This window comes from Callithrix jacchus, chromosome 11 (assembly GCF_049354715.1).
Source record: "Callithrix jacchus isolate 240 chromosome 11, calJac240_pri, whole genome shotgun sequence".
In the NCBI taxonomy this organism is placed as follows: domain Eukaryota; kingdom Metazoa; phylum Chordata; class Mammalia; order Primates; family Cebidae; genus Callithrix; species Callithrix jacchus.
Genome location: NC_133512.1, coordinates 76,561,869 through 76,577,618, shown reverse-complemented (window position 1 = coordinate 76,577,618; position 15,750 = coordinate 76,561,869). Strand labels below are relative to the sequence as shown.

The window sequence follows — 15,750 nt, the reverse complement described above, 5'->3', positions numbered from 1 at the left end:
GGCCAAAATATCCCACCCTATACTCAGGAGACAACAGTTCCAAGAAATACAGGGTGAGGAACGAAGGTTTGACCATTGCTTTTCTTCTTCCATTCATTCATACACTCATTCAACCAATGTTTGCTTGAACTTCCACTGTGCTGAGCTCTGGCCTAATCTGGGGATCCAAGGGGGGACTAAAACAATCCTTTTCAAGTAGTTTACAAACTGGTGCAGGAGATACATGAGACAGGCAGTCCTGGGAGGTCCTGTGAGAGGCAGTATGTGCAGTGGCGAGGAGCCTGGGCTCTGCAGCCAGAACACCCAGCTCCAATTTCTGCATGACCTTGGGCAAGTCACTTACCTCTCTGAGTCTCAGTGTCCTCACCTGTGAAATGGGGATGATAACAGTGCCTACCTCACACAAGGTAGGTGCAAGGTCTAAATTAGTTAATACCTGAGAATTGTTTAAAATAGCACCTGGTGGGCCCAGCACAGTGGCTCACACCTGTAATTTCAGCACGCTGGGAGGTCAAGGCATGGATCAATTGTGCCCAGGAGTTGGAGCCCACCCTGGTCAACATAGTGGAAACTCACCTCTACCAAAAAAAAAAATAGAAAATTAGCCAGGTATGGTGGTATGTGCCTGTAGTCCCAGCTACCCAGGAGACTGAGGCAGGAGGATTGATTGAGCCCAGGGAAGTTGGGGCTGCAGTGAGCCGTGATCGTGCCACCACACTCAGCCTGGGTGACAAAGTGAGGCCCTGTGTCAAAAAAAATAAAATGAAATAGTGCCTGGTACAGAATCCTGATTGTTAGGTATTGTGAATATTGGAGAGAAAGGTACTGAGGACTCATAACAGGAGGTCAGGGACCAGTCGTGAAACTCACAACCTCTGAGGGCTGCAGCTTGCCTGTCTGTAACATGAGCAGATCCAAACAAAGGATCCCTGCAGCCCTTCTAGAGTTGGAGTTGTGGGCGAAAGGCGCCACCCGCTGGGCACCTACTAAAGGAGTAGTCAGGGGAACATCTCCTGCCTTGGACATGTAGGATTTAGGGAAAGAGGGAGGACCCTACTTCTCTTGGCTTCACAGGAGGTTTGATGACATCTGGCAGTCTGTTGCCAAGGGCATCAGCTGAGGATAGGCAGGATAGTTCATGCCCAGGCAGGCCCCTCCTCCACCCCAGGGTCCCCAGACCTAGGGACTACAACCCCCCTCCACATCTCCTCTCCTGCCCTCCCCTCAATGCTACCCACCCCATCTCTGGACCCACTTTCCTCTTCTCTTTGTAAATGCCACTGACAGCCTGCGGTCTTGCACATACATCTGCTTCCTTGGCCAGAGGGACTATCGACTCCACAGCACACGTCAGCAGGGAACTTTCAGTGGTCATGTGCCACGGCTTTGGGGAACATAGTCCTGTCCATCCATACCCAGGTCAGGAAAGGACACTGGATGACACATGAAGAACGCTGGAGCTTGGAGCAAGGCTGGCAGCTCCCCAAAACAATGGCTCCAGAGAGAACAGGCCAGCTGGCAGCCCTTCGCTGTCTGATGCAGACTGTACCCTCATCTGTGTCCGCTAGGCCACCAACCAGAGGGGCGTTCCTGGCTGTGGAGCAGGGAGGAATGATGGAGCAAATTCAGAGGGATCCCAGGGTCTACTCTGTATTGTCTTATTCCCTATCAGTTCTTGCCTTCTCTCTCTTCTCCTCATCTTCAGCTAAGAAAAAAGGAAGCGCGGTGAGGGGGCAGCCAAGACCTTGGACCAACCTGGATGCTAATTTCAATCCACAACACTGGATGTAAGCCCTGGCTAGCAGCCCTCAGCTACTTCCAGCTCAACCACCCGAGGCTCCTAGGGCTGAAAATACCCAAGCATCTGATGAAGCAGCTGCAGGTTAAATTTAGCCCTGGCGAACCTGGGACTGAGCTGGGTGCTAGAAGCAGCAGAGCAGATGGACTGATGCACCCATCACAGGTGTGCGGACTGACGATGGCACCTGGGAGGGAAGTGGAGCAAGGGAAAGAGATGGAGCGGGGCCCAAAGCTGGTTCTCATCTTGCAGAAGCATGACAGGACCCGTCAGCCCAGCACTGCTGTCCACAGATGCCAGGCAGGTAGCATCAACAAGCAAGGCAGAAAGATGTACAGAAAGGGGAAGGTGGGATTCTAATAAACTGCAGAGCAGATGTCTCATCTAAAACCACTGGAATAGCCTGGGCGACAGAGGGAGACTCTGTCTCTAAATAAATACATAACAAAGCCACTGGAAGATTTTTAAATAAGATCATGTTAGCTAAATAAACTCCTGCATTTGGTCTGCAGACTCTCAGTGTGATACCCTGGCCTAGGTGAGTGGAGTAGGCAACCCCATGCCCATCATTTCACCACCAGCTATTTCATTGTTTCTTTAGAGTCTTCTGTTACAATCCAAACAGACCTCTGGCTTTGAGATTTCTTAGCTAACTCAGTTATTCTTACTGGTTCCTTTAAAGGAGGAAGGAAGGGGAAATCATCAGCATACATGAACAAATTAACTGGGAAATTAGCACCTGTTAATATGTTCAGAATCAACTAGCTGTTACTTGTATTAAGCAGCAGTTATGAATGAATGCAAAGAATTCCACTCAACTTGGGTTGGAGTCAGACAAGCTTCAGTCTAAATCCTGGCTCTGCGACCACTAGGAAACTAATGGACTTCCCCAAACTGCAGCTTCCTCTGTGGTAGGAAGGCAACCACATGCCTTTCTTGGACTGTTATGAAGATTAAATGAAATAACCCAGGACAGTGTTCAACATGAGATAATTCATGCTCAGTAAATGGCAGGTGAAAAATCATCAGAAATCCAGGTTCTGTGGGACAGGGACTAAGAGCGGGACGGGAAGAAGGCAGTGGGAGAGCCCTTCACAGCTCACAGCTTCCCTGGAGCGTGGGTCCTAGCCCAGGTCAGCCCTCTTGCAGAATCAGAGGGCTTCAGAGCCACGTGGGGCCACACTGCCCCCCTGTGCCCATTTGCCACACTGCAGCTGCATTCAAGCAAGGCTGCCATTTGAGATGCAGAATCAGGCCTGTAGACCATGACTTCACCACTGTCTCTACTCCACTGGAACCCCTCCTGCTGTCTTGTGCTGACATGGGTGGCTGTAGAAGGCAATCATCTAAGAATGCAACGACCTGTCTTGCCAGTCACCCAAGCAAGCCACCCCCACTGGGAGCACTTGTCAAACTTCCCCAAGCGAGCACTTAACCACAGACAGCCCAATAGTGTAAACACCTGGATAGATTTTGAAATAAACATCCACTGACACCAACCCAGACCTACAAAATCAAAATCTCTGAGGATGGATCTAGGGATCCATATAAAAAGAAAACTTTCCCAAAGGAACTTACATTCAGCCGATTTTGAAAACACACTGCTTTAAACCCTTACTGGGCTGCCCTGCAACACCTCTTGGGTCTGACTTGGTTTTACAAGTGACACAAGGAGAAAATGGCAGTTCTCTCTGCACTGAAAATGAGTATTCCCACAGAGCTGGAGAAGCAAGGAGGTAAGGAGTGGATGAAAGGAAGTGGACAGAGCAGGAGGTGGAAAAAAGGAGACCCTGAGGAAGACAGACAGAAAAGAAGGAAAACAGAGAGAGAGAGAGAAATGGGAGAGAGGAGGAAAGGGAGGAGGAGGGAGTGAGGGAGGGAAGGGGGAGAGATCTATAAAGACAGACATGAGAAGGATGCAGCACACTCCTGTACTCATGACGGCACTTTGCTAGGGCAGTAATAACCTGTGCCAAAACAACATAGTAGATTAAGAAAGAAAAGTATTTTAATGTTGACATAGGATTCATACCTACAATATGCAAAAAGTTCTACATATTAACAAGGATACAAAAAATACAAAGAAATGAGCAAAGACATGGAGAGAAGATCCAAATACTCAAGACATGAAAAAGTGTTCAGCTCACTAGCAGTTTGGGAAATGCCGATCATTATATAACTATACTTACTGGCAAAAGTCAGAAAGCCACTTACTTATTGCTGGGTGGGATGTAGGGGAAAGGACTTCTTTAAATCTTGATGGTAAAAGATGTCAATCGTTCCTGAACTTTGAAATGCTGTCTGATGTCATCTAACAGAATTTACCGCTTAATCAATCCACCTGTTTCATTCTGGGGACTTGCTCTTGAGATTAAAACACTAGGACACATCAACATTTGCACAAGAATGTGAATTGCAGCATGGTTCCCAGTATAAAAACACCAGTACAAAGAAAAAGGCCAGTAATAAAGGACTGTTGAATAAACACTGATACATCTAGCCCATTCAATATGGCTTTAGACAGCAATTAAAAGGAATGAATAAGAGCCATATTGGAGTTGAAATTTAAGGAATGAGTTATTGTGTGGAAAACAATAATTTTTTTAAAAGGGCAAAAATGTTCATAATAGTGATCTATTTTTGTAAAACAAAGCGACAGAAATTTCTAGTGCATATATGTGTATGTGTGTGCAGGGCTGATACTCAGCCAGCTCCCACTGATAAAACCATATTGGATATTTCAGCCAGCATTCACTGTGTTTGGATGGTACTGTGCATACTGCAGCCAGCATGTATTTGCTACGTATTTTGAATGTCATTCCTGCACATATGCATTCATGTTACTGTATATGAGCATATAAGAAATATGGAGAAAATATAGGTGGCTATATAGTAGGTTGTTAACATGGATTACCTGGAAAGGAAAGAACGCTTCTTTAGGTAGGACAAGGGGAACTAAAAGAAGGGATAACCAATCCAATAAGGACGAGAAAAAAGAAAAATAAAGACAGCAGGAAAACCTGTATAACACAGTCACAAATACGCTATGCATTTCTGTAAAATTATATACATGTTTTCAAGTACATGGCATTTTAAACATATAAATGTGAGAAGTTTGTATTAGTCTGCAGTTGTTGCAATCATGCTGTGTAACAACCCAAACCCCAAAATCTCAGCAATATACAATAAAAACATGTATTTCTCATTCACAGATCTATGGATCAGGCTCCAGTCAGCTCCTGTGTCTCTCATTCTGAAACCAGAACCGCCCGGGGCATGCTTTTCCCGTGGAAGATGGCAGTGGCACAGGAGGATAAGCTAAGGCACGCAAGCATACGTCAATTCCCTGCTTGTGTCTCATTCACGCACACTCTGATGTCTGAAGGAAGTCACATGGCCAACCCAACATCAGCAGGATAATATGCTCTTCCCATAAAGCGGGGGGAGGGAGGGGAGGAAGAGCAAATACTTGCTAAATGAAAATGCAATCTCCTCCAGAGTCCTGTGGAAAGCTAGGCAAGAGAGGATGATTTACCATGGAGAGAGAGCTCTCTTGAACAAGAAAAGAGAAGTAAGGACAATGACACGGGCATGTTGTGCAAATGGCCTAGTCAGCTGAAGAACACAGATAGCTCTGTCCTGACACCACATCACAACAGCTGAGACAGTTGCTGGGGAAGAGTGTGAGCTGGTGCCACATTTTTGGAAGACTGTTCGATAATGAATCTTAAAATATAAAATGCACAAACTTGAAAAACAAGTCTACAGTTTCCCTCCTGGAATGGAACCTCTCTGTGGCTATACTAGCCAAATGACATCAGGTAAAGCAATGTTTATAGAAGGAAACAAAAACTAGGAAAACAACCTAAATATCAGAAGAAAATGATTCAATAGATCATGCTATAGTCATAAAATGTAACATTCCGCAATTGTTAAAAACAGAATACAAGCACTCTACACAGGCACATACCTAGAAATATCTTCAAGATGTATTAATATGTTTAAAGTCAAAGTTCAAAAAACTGAGGAAAGAATATAAGCAGGCAAGTCATACATAAGAAAACCCAAATTGCGAATGAATATAAAACATGCTCTACTTCACCAGTGAGTAGGGTTTTGGAATTACACATACAGTAAGACACCATTCCACCCTCAGAAAAATGGATTTTAAAAATGTGACAATACCAAGTGTTGGCAAAAAATGTAGAAAAGCAGCAACTCTTACACAGTAGCAACAGTATCATTCACAAGTAGTAAAGGAAACTGCCTCTTGGAACTTCCGCTCAACGAGGGAACAGCTGATACAGAAGGATCTTTTGTTTTCTTTTTTTTTTTTTTCTCCTGGAGACAGAGCTTCTCTCTGCCACTGGGGCTGGAGTACAGTGGAGCAATGTCTGCTCACTGCAACCTCTACCTCCCAAGTTCAAGCGATTCTCCTGCCTCAGCCTCCCAAGTAGCTGGGATTACAGGCATGCACCACCATGCCCAGCTAATTCTTATATTTTTAGTAGAAATGGGGTTTCACTATGTTGGCCGGGCTGGCCTTGAACTCCTGACCTCAGTGATCTGCCCGCCTTGGCCTCCCAAAATGCTAGTATCATAGACGTGAGCCACTGTACCTGGCCTGTTCTTTTTTTTTTCATACAATACAAGATTTACAGTCTATATCTACTTACAATAATGTAGATATAGACTGTAAATTTTAACAAAGCATTTAGAAAAGACTTTCATGACATCCAAGTGGGGACTATAGAGCTATGTGAGTTGAAGATTAGAATGAGTAGGAACGTCCATAGCTGGCTAAAAAAAAGAAAGAGTACAGACTGATTATTCAGCAAGTGAAGGCCAAAAGGGTGTCTCCACTGGTCTGCCATGGATCTCTAGACTAGAATCCTGCAATGTCTCAAGTGACAAGGTGGATGGCCTGGTGATGAAATGGGCAAAGCCAACCGACTTACCTGGCAAAGGCAAAGGCAATTCAAAAAGACCAGGCGGATAAAATGAATATGTCTGCAAACTGTCATAGGCATCAGTGTGAATGTGTCATAGGACAAATGTTCACTGGGACAAGTAGAGTCAGATATAGACAGGAGGTTTATCAACAGTCCATGTAAAAAAGAACTGGGAGGGTTTTTCACTCATTAAAAGATCCACTTGAGTCACAATATATGTGGCTACCAAAAAGTAAAAATAAAAGTCTATTGCAGACTAAGCTACATTATTAGAAGGGTTCAAACGTGGGTTAACGAATTAATGACATCATTGTCTGAGGTGCGTGTTCAGATTTGGTTTCTGCTTTTTTTGTTTGAGACAGACTCTTGCTCTGTCACCTGGCTGGAGTGCAGTGATGCAATCTTGGCTCACTGCAACCTCTGCCTCCTGAATTCAAGCAATTCTCCTGCCTCAGCCTCCTGAGCAGCTGGGACTACAGGTGCATACCACCAGGCCCAGCAAAATTTTTTTATTTTTAGTAGAGAAGGGGTTTCACCATGTTGCCTAGGATGGTCTCAATTTCTTGACCTCATGATCCACCTGCCTTGGCCTCCCAAAGTGCTGGGACTACAGGCACGAGCCACCGCACCCGGCCGGTTTCTGCATTTTGAGAGGGACATTAAAACATTATTTATATAGACATGTATGAAACATTTACTATGCTCCAGCAATAAATAAATATAAACAACAGTATAAATTTTGTGCCACTTAATAGTTATAACAGCTCTATGAGGCAGGCACTAAAATCCTCATTTTACATAATAAGAGACTATGGCTCAGAGAGGCCAAGGCAGCACTCTAACTAGGACCCAAACCCAGGTCCCTAAATCTATAGCACTGGCCTTTGCATATGACATTCCTCCACTTTCAACTAGAGGTGGGAAAGCCAAACTTAGGATAAATGCTGCAGCCCTGAGTCCCACTGGCAACAGAGCTCCGCAGCAGCCACTCAACCCTTGGTACGTGTTTAGATCACTATATGGTATAATTTCAGTTGAGTCAACCACTGGACCCAGGAGGCTTATAGAAACTAATCAATGCTTGGTCATGAAAATAGAAAATAAAAATTAAAACTATGGACACTTTAGAAGTCACTAATAACTATTAATAGATAAGTCAGTAAATAAATTGACAATAGCACTCTTTAGTGGCAGAGGCGCCTACCACTGCCTCATCTAAGTTGTCTGTACCTAGATTTTTGTCCAGTTTCACCAATGGCAAAAAAAAAAAGCAAAAGAAACTTCAGTGTCACTTTTGGCCTAGGCTGGAACTCAGGGAGGCTGAAAGCAGGGAGGCCACATAGACTGACCTGGAACTTTTCAGTTACAATCTCTCACGTTTCTAAGCCACCAGAAGCACCAGCGCAAAGAAAAATCAATGCTAAGGGTTCCAGCAGAAGGTGACCCAAGTCAGTTTCATGAGACTTAATCCGGGGAATTTTTCTTTTTCTACTACAAAGGAGAAAGCAACTATTTGAGGGAGCTAGGCCATGAGTCTGGAGTTCCCGGCCACCGTTTTGCCATCTCTGCCTGGTCATGAAGGCCACACAAAGGAAAGCTCTGGGGGAGCTGGAGAGAGACCACGTGTAGGTAGTCGGTACTGATTACCGAGCGCGAAGAATGAAATACCCCACAATGAAGCCACTTAAAGCAATACTTTGGGCCGGGAGCGGTGGCTCACACCTGTAATCCCAGCACTTTGGGAGGCCGAGGCAGGTGGATCACGAGGTCAAGAGATTGAGACCATCCTGGTCAACATGGTGAAACCCCGTCTCTACTGAAAATACAAAAAATTAGCTGGGCATGGTGGCGCGTGCCTGTAATCCCAGCTACTCAGGAGGCTGAGGCAGGAGAATTGCCTGAACCCAGGAGGCGGAGATTGGGTTGAGCCGAGATCGCGCTATTGCACTCCAGCCTGGGTAACAAGAGTGAAACTCCGTCTCAAAAAAAGAAGCAACACGTTTATGATCTCACCTGTGCTGCGGGTCAGAAATGCAAGAGCAGCTTAGCTGGCTGGTTCTAATTCAAGGTCTCCCCAAGGCTGCGGTCAACTCAGGGCTCCCTGTGAGAAGAGCTGCACTCAACTGGGACCAGGTTTCAGAGCACATCTGAGTCAGGAGCTCACTCACCTGGGTGTCGGCGGGCCTCGGGTCCTTGCTGGCTGAGAGCTGGAGACATCAGTTTCTTGCCACCTGGGCCTCTCCATAGGACTACTCCCCACATGACAACTCGATTCCTGCAGATGGAGGGCTCTGTGAGAAGCAGAGCAAGCAATGGCATGCAAATTCAGGTCACAGTCCTTCTGCAACCTAATCTCATAAATGACATCCCATCATTGTGCTCTATTTGTTAGAAGCAAAGTTTAGGTCCAACTATACTCAAGGGGATGGGATTACACAGGGCATTAGTACTGGCAGGCCAGGATCACTGAAACCCATTTTAGAGACTGCCTAACACAGTATCACTTGGGCCCCTGGAGCCAGCCATGCCTGAAACTATAGATTTCTCCCGGTCTGCTCAGTTATGAGAGGTAATACATTCTCACCTTGTAAAAATCAATTCAAGTTGGGTTTCTGTCATGTTATGTATAGCCCAAAGAGCCCTTTACTAACACATTAATACGCACCCTAAAGGCAAACACCATCACCAATAACACAAGAGCAGCAAGACAGAGGTCATCAGACAAGCTTTCCTTGGAGTGGACACAATTGTTTTTCAGGTTTTTTAAAATTATTATTTATTTTTTGGTGGTTCTAGGCCCAGTGCCTACCAAGCAGAATCCTTAACTGTTCTGTACAATCCTTGATGGTATTTTTGGGCTTATTCTGCCTGGTTATAAAAATCTAGCATTCTCAGATTCTTCTCAGCTAATTTAGCATGCTGGGTGCCGTGTGAGAGCGTGCCAAATGCAGAACTTCGCTGCCAAAAATGACAGTGACTAGAATTAGACCATCAGGAGTGCAATCAGCTTAGACATGCTATTAACACCCCAACCATGAACACAGAAGGAAAAGCTGGAAAAAAATGGGAAGTTAAAAGAAAAATAAGTTCGCTCAGTTAACGGCAAACAACAAAACAAATTTCTACCCGACTTTGTTGTGGTTGTTTATAAATGATGCAAAATTTTAACAATGACTTGCATAAGTGTAGAAGAAAAACAACCTATCACGTATCCCTGGCTAATTAGTAAACTATACCGTGGATAACACTGAGATTTGAAAATTTTCCCTTCTAAACCCAGCCTTAAAATGTATTCTCTTTAGCACCCAATTGTGGTGGATGGTATCACTTATCTCTCAGATACTCAACCACAACGTGAAAGATGGATGACTTGGTTTGCTTATAAAAGAGATCATCTGTGTATGTAATGCCTAAATATGTGTGTGTGTATCTGATTTAAAGACAGTGTCTTACTGTATTGCCCAGGCTAGAGTACAGTGGCTATTCACAACTGTAATCTTAGCACATTGCAGCTACAAACTGCTGGACTCAAGCGATTCTCCTACCTCAGCCTCCGTAGTAGCTGAGAGCACCATTACACTCACCTCATAAAATACATTCTTTTTTAAAATTCCAGACCCTTTTTTTTTTTTTTTTTTTTTTTGAGACAGGGTCTCACGCTGTTGCCCAGGCTGGAGTACAGTGGGATGACCTTGGCTCACTGTAGCCTCAATCTCCTGGGCTCAAGAGATTCTCCCACCTCAGTCTCCTGAGTTTCTGGGACCACAGGTTCACCCCACCATGTCCAGCTAATTTTTTTTCTTTTTTGTAGAAACAAGGTCTCACTATCTTGCCCAGACCGATCTTGAACTCCTGGGCTTAAACGACCCTCCCACCTTAGCCTCCCAAAGTGCTGAGATTACAGGTATGAGCCACCACACCTGGCCAGTGATTATATTTTTAACAGAAGACGCTCACATGCACAGCAGTGTTCCACTTTCCTCTACAGCGGGGGTTGTCAAACTTGAGTATGCTTCCAAATCATCTGGGGGGACTTGCTGAAATGCAGGTGGCCTGCTGAAACCCATCCCTGAGTTTCTGATTTGGTTGATCTGGGGTAAGAACCTGGAATCTGCATTTTGAACCCGTTTCCAGGTGATGCTTTTGCCGGTTGAGGACCAGTGCTGCAAAAGTTGAAGGGAACGTGTTCCTCTCAAAGCCACTCTCCGACGCCTGGCTCACTCACAGGACCTCTAGCACTCTCACCTTTCTCTGGCTTGCTAATTCTCTGACCGCCATCCTTCTCTTTCAATTCTATTTCTCCTAGCCAACAAGAAAGGCAACCCAACTTTGTGACATTTCAGGCATTTGTTAGCTTAAAAAAATTAATTTCTGGGCCAGGCACAGTGGCTCATGCCTATAATCCCAGCCCTTTGGGAAGCCGAGGTGGGAGATTTAGGAGATTATAGATTTAGGGACCTGGGTTTGGGTCCTAGTTAGAGTGCTGCTTTGGCCTCTCTGAGCCGTAGTCTCTTATTATGTAAAATGAGGATTTTAGCGCCTGCCTCATAGAGCTGTTATAACTATTAAGTGGCACAAGCTGAGGTCAGGAGATCAAGACCATTCTGGCCAACATGGTGAAACCCCGTCTCTACTAAAAATACAAAAATTAGCTGAGTGTGGTGGTATGCACCTGTAATCCCAACTACTCAGGAGGCTGAAGCAGAAGAATTGCTTGAATCCGGGAGGCAGAGATTGCAGTGACCCAGGATCACATCACTATACTCCAGTCTGGCAACTGAGTGAGAATCCATCTCAAAAAAAAAATTTTTATTTCTGATGACTTCTTTTTCATTCTAAATAAATTTTCCTTTTTGTATCTGGGTTTTATTCCTAATTTTGTGCTCTTCTGCTTACAGACCAGTGACACACACACAATTATGTCAACCTCAGGCCCCACCGGACTAATAGTCCATTATCGCATTGCTATAAGAAATATCTGAGACTGGCGAATGTATAAGAAAAGAGGTTTAATTGGCTTATGGTTCTGCAGGCTGCACAGGAAGCATAGAGGTTTCTGCTTCTAGGGAGGCCTCAGGAAGCTTCCGGTCACGGCAGAAGGTAAAAGGCCAGCAGATGTTTCACATGATGGAAGAAGGAACAAAGAGAGCAAGGCAGGAGGTGCCACACACCGTTAAACAACCGGATCCCACCAGAACTCACTATCATGATGACAGTACCAAGAGGATGGTGCCAAACCATTTACAAGAAACACCTCCATGATCCCATTGCCTCCCACAAGACCCCACCTCCAACACTGAGAATTACAATTGAACATGAGATTTGCGTGGGGACACAGAGCCAAACCGTATCAGCCACAAAACCTGGACCTGCTTCATTGCATGGAGCTCTTCATGGGAGGAGCCTGAGAGAGGGAAACTACCTAAAGTAGATGTTCAGCATCTCCACAAACTCCCCCTTCACCCTCTTCTGGACAGACAGAGGGAAACTCCTCCAAAGGCGCTGACTTGTAGAAGGAGATCTGTCCTAAGCATTGAGCTCCTGGAGGGAGGTTGGTCGCATGCCTTCAGCATGGCAAGAGGAAGTGACCCCCCTCCCCCCACCCCGCCAAATCCTGCCACTAACATCAGCCAGGACATTTCCAATCCCTCCAGGGCCCGAGGCCAGGTGAAGCCAGAAGGGCCAGTACACCCTGTGAAGATTTAACAGCTGGTGCAGTACTGCAGCAGGTGTTAAATTAAGTCGTGTTTTGAACATTCTCCCTGGAAGCCCGAAGATCTAGGGATAGAGCCAGACAGAACTGTGACATTTAGCCCAGTCTGACTTTTACCCAGGCACTGCTCCCCTGGCTTATTTATTTAACTGATCACGGGCGCTCTCCCCAACAAGAAGGTAAGCTCCTTAATAGCAGTGGCTTTGGCCATCGGCATTACATGTTAAAATAGAAAGCTATGCACTGCAGGGCTTTTTTTCAGTCTTGGGTAAGACTGAACTTGAAATCAGAAGCTATATGTTTCAAAAATGATCATGAAGAAACATAAAACAAATAAAAAGACTATCGTCACAAATGCTTTGAGAATACCAAGCCCGGCTCGTCTCGAAGACACTAAAAAGACACATCTTAGCCCAGTTGGAGCAAAGGCCCTTTCAGGCCAGATCATCAAACTGTGTGCTTCATTTGCCACAGGAATTCTTGCGAAATTCTATTTTAACTGCCATGGTTTACTGTTATATAAACCTTAACCTAGAGACTTTGACACTTGTTTTACTTTTTGCTGGATAAACTGAATTTTCTCATTGTACATCTGGTATGGAATATTTGGTTACCATAAATCTTACATTATTTAACCTATTATTGGTGACTTCTCTAATCATATTATAACTAACCAAGCCAGGACTATAAAAAGTGGTGAGTTAGAAAAAGCAACATGAACTTTTCCCCTTCACATTAAGTCATGTAAAGTGGGTTGACTGTTTTTTTATTAGCTTTTTAAAGTGATGATAATAGCAGAATAGTTTTGAAAATCAACACAAGAGCTTGACGCTTTTTTCCACCTGTATCCCAGCATCTAAAAGAGTGTGCAGTACTTAATACATGCTCTGTAAATGTTGACTAACTTACTCATTGGTTTCTGATTAACACTGAGAGGAAAATTATTCGTTAGCACAGGGCTCAACTGTAAGTCAAAATGTTAGAGTAGAACTTTTCTAGGGTTCTCTGAAATAATTTTTATCAATTTGCCTCAAATCTTTAAATGTCTAAGCATTCATCAAATATGTAACTTGTGATCATGAAGGAGGCTGAATCCAGTGAGAGAGAAAATGCAGTTGTGAACCATGTCCTTTAAAACTGTTGGTTCCAACAGTGGCTTAAACACATCAAATACATGAAGCAGCAAATCAGGAGGCCACTAGAGGGCAACAAAGGGCCACGAATTTATTCCAGCACCAAGAGAGCCTATGGGAATGACCTAATTCCCAGTTAGACCCCGTTTCTATGAGACTGAGGGCAGAGGTGAGAACATTGCTGAAAACAACGATGAAGACAGAGATGGATAATTTTTTTAATCCAAATTAGCAAATCACATTACTCAAATGGGACACACTTAAAAGTCATGGACACAGGGATCAGAGAACAATCACATTACCAGTAGTGTTAAACGTAGGGTTGAAAATATCAAAGGCCAGGGAGAATATGCAAAATCAACACCTAAATCACTAGAAATTCGAGAATATGAAGACAGAACGCAGAGGACACATGGTCTGGTAAACCTGGGCTGACCCCCTCAGCCTGAATGAAGAACTGATTCGAATCCCCTGCAGCCACTGGATATTCCTGAACTACGTCTGTGATGGAGAAAAACCATTTTAGGCATTTGAGATTTCTCTAACTTCCGACACTGTCCATCATCCTAGAAGGCAGTGGGCATTTACTAAGCACGCCATCTTAACCTCACTGTATGTCACTTCCCTCGTCTATTCATTGGAGCTAATAACGATAGTTCAAAGTAGTTGCTCTTTTTATATGAAAAATTCAATAGACTTCTCATTATACAAAATGCAGTAATTTAAGCTAATCCAGACAAAACATATCAAACATTTCTCCTGACAAGCAGGCACCGTTTACAATGCACTCAACCAGTCAGCCTGGTTACAACCAGTCACATAACCTTGATGTTCCATGATTCTTGACAAGATTTGGTTGGGGGTGGGGAGTGATGGGAAGAGGTGGGACATCTAATAGAAATTTGCCTCATTTCAAACTTTGCACACAAAGCAAGATTTTAAAATAATATCTTTATGCACTATATCAAATTTCCATTAATTATAATTAAATTAGTATGCCCTGTGCCTACCCCCAGACTGTTGTAAAAATGAAGAGTGCTGGGCATAAAGTAGGCCTTGATAAATCTCAGCTGTTTATATAAGTCAGCTATGGCTGCATAAAAAAAGACACCCAGAACCCCACGACTTAAAACAACAGAAATGTGTTAATTCTCCATCTGCCAGTCAGCTGGGGAGGTGGCTAGTTTAGGCCAGGCAGGACTGGGCAGTTCTGCTGGTCTCTGTTGGACTCATTCATGTATCTGTAGGCAGAACGTAGCTCAGCTCCACCTATCTTTCCATCCCCTGAGGATTAGCAAACTAGTCAAAGCAGTAACAGAAGTACAAGGAGGCAAGTGGGAAAACACCAACACTTGAGAATCAGACTCATTGGTTCTCAGGACTGGAGAACCAGCACTTCTGCCCCATGCTATCGGCCACACCAATTACATGGCCAAGGCCAGATTCAAGGATGGGGAAAGAGAGTTTGCTAGCTGATATATACTATGCATCTTTATTTTTATTTTTTATTTTTTTGAGATAGGGCTTTGCTCTCAGCCGGGCTGGAGGGCAGTAGTGCAATCTCGGCTCACTGTAGCCTGGATCTCCTCTCACTTCAGGACTCAAGCTTATTCCCCCACCTCAGCCTCCCAGGTAGCTAGGACTACAGGCACACACCACCATGCCTGGCTAATTTTTGTAATTTTTGTAAAGATGGGGTTTTGTAATGTTTCCCAGGTTGATCTCAATCTCCTGGGCTCAAGCAATCCTCCTATCTCAGCTACCAAAGTGCTGGGATTACAGATGTGAGCTACCACCTTCAGCACTTTTAATTGTCTTACTCCTTCAACTAGAATGTGAATGCCCTTAAAACAGATTCTTATTCCCATTTCACCATTGAGGAAACGAAGGTATGGAAAAGCCATATAGCTATGAAGTGACAGAAGCAAGATCAAGTTAAGAGAATTTGGATCCAAAGCCCGTGCTATTACTCACTACACTATATTAACCCTCCTCGTAAAATATATGCAAGTAATTGTATGCTGTGAAAGATTCTCAGCCCCAAATTGGGTCTAAATATCATAACCCTTTTTTCCTGAAGCAAGACTGTCTGGAGGAAGTATCAAATTACTGTTTACTATGGGATCAGACGGTAACACAGAAGGGATGCATTGA

General features: G+C 44.3%; 1 long non-coding RNA gene across 1 annotated transcript in view; it reads right to left on the bottom strand.

Annotated features, from left to right (window-relative positions):
* Positions 1–15,750, bottom strand: part of LOC144578394 (uncharacterized) — a 132,221-nt gene that overhangs the window by 85,053 nt on the left and 31,418 nt on the right. Inside the window, exon 2 of the long non-coding RNA XR_013524073.1 lies at positions 8,919–9,025. This is a non-coding gene — a long non-coding RNA (uncharacterized LOC144578394). The remainder of the gene's footprint in view (positions 1–8,918; positions 9,026–15,750) is intronic.